Genomic DNA, 1,174 nt, shown 5'->3' on the forward strand with positions numbered 1-1,174 from the left:
AAGCATTAGACCTCAGTAATAACAATTTGTCTGGGAACATTCCTCACTCCTTGGGAGACTTGGAGTTTGTCTAAATATTGGATATATGTAAATCAAACTTAAAATAGATGAAAATGAAATTATTTTCAGTGGAACAAATTATTGAAGTTTGAGATTGAGAAAAAGAGTAGTGGAGTAGAAGAAAAGAGAACAAAACTTATTAAATAATTTACGGCAATGAAAATCAAACCGTACAATCTGTAAAGTTTTTCTTTTCTTTGTTTTTTTTTTTTATTTAAAAAAAGTACAAAGTGTTTACAAAACTACCCACAAAATAGAAGTCTCGCAATGTGAAAACCGAACCTTCTTACGTAGTGTTGACTAGTACTGAAATTTTAGACGGGCCGCCCGCGACTGTCTGAAAAGTCTGAGGATTTGCCCGAACCCAAACCCGACCCGCCCGAGATTTCCGGGCCCCCCGCCCGAGCCCGAATTTCACTTTAAACGGGCCACGGGCTTGTATTCGGCGGCCCGAGCCCACCCGAATTGCCCGAATTTTTTAAATTTTTTTTAATATTAAGTTATTTATATATATATTACAATTTATATATATATTATATATATATATATTACAATTTGAAATGAACACACGAACTATATAAAAAAATTATTTCTTTATTAATTTTTAAATTTGTAATTCATGATTGCCTCGTTAAAAATCTTACCAAGAAAAACCCAATTGAGATAAAAACTTCGCAAGGAAAAAAGAGTGCAATCATTTTGTGACAAATTACAAATTGTACAAACTTACATTGTTTATTAAATTACAAATACAATGTAAAAAGTAAATACATATTTACAAATTACAAATTTACAATTTAATTTGAAGCTGAGGGATCGTCTTCAAAATTAAATGTTAATCGATTAAATTCATCGATCCATTCTTGGCTTGCCGGTGAAATTGTATCTTGTAGACGTTGATCGGCCCGATCCCAATCCTTAATGCAAACCAAGGCTTCAACAATATCCCTTTGCAATGCATTCCGGCGTTCCTCAAGTATTCTTCCTGTCGTACTGAAAGCTTGTTCGGATGAAATAGTGGAGACTGGGATCGAAAATATATCCATTGCCAATCGAGTTAGGATTGGCCAAATTAATGCCCGTGCCCTCCACCATTGAACTAAGTCAAACGATT

The sequence above is a fragment of the Morus notabilis genome, unplaced genomic scaffold (assembly GCF_000414095.1).
Source record: "Morus notabilis unplaced genomic scaffold, ASM41409v2 Scaffold75, whole genome shotgun sequence".
In the NCBI taxonomy this organism is placed as follows: Eukaryota; Viridiplantae; Streptophyta; class Magnoliopsida; order Rosales; family Moraceae; genus Morus; species Morus notabilis.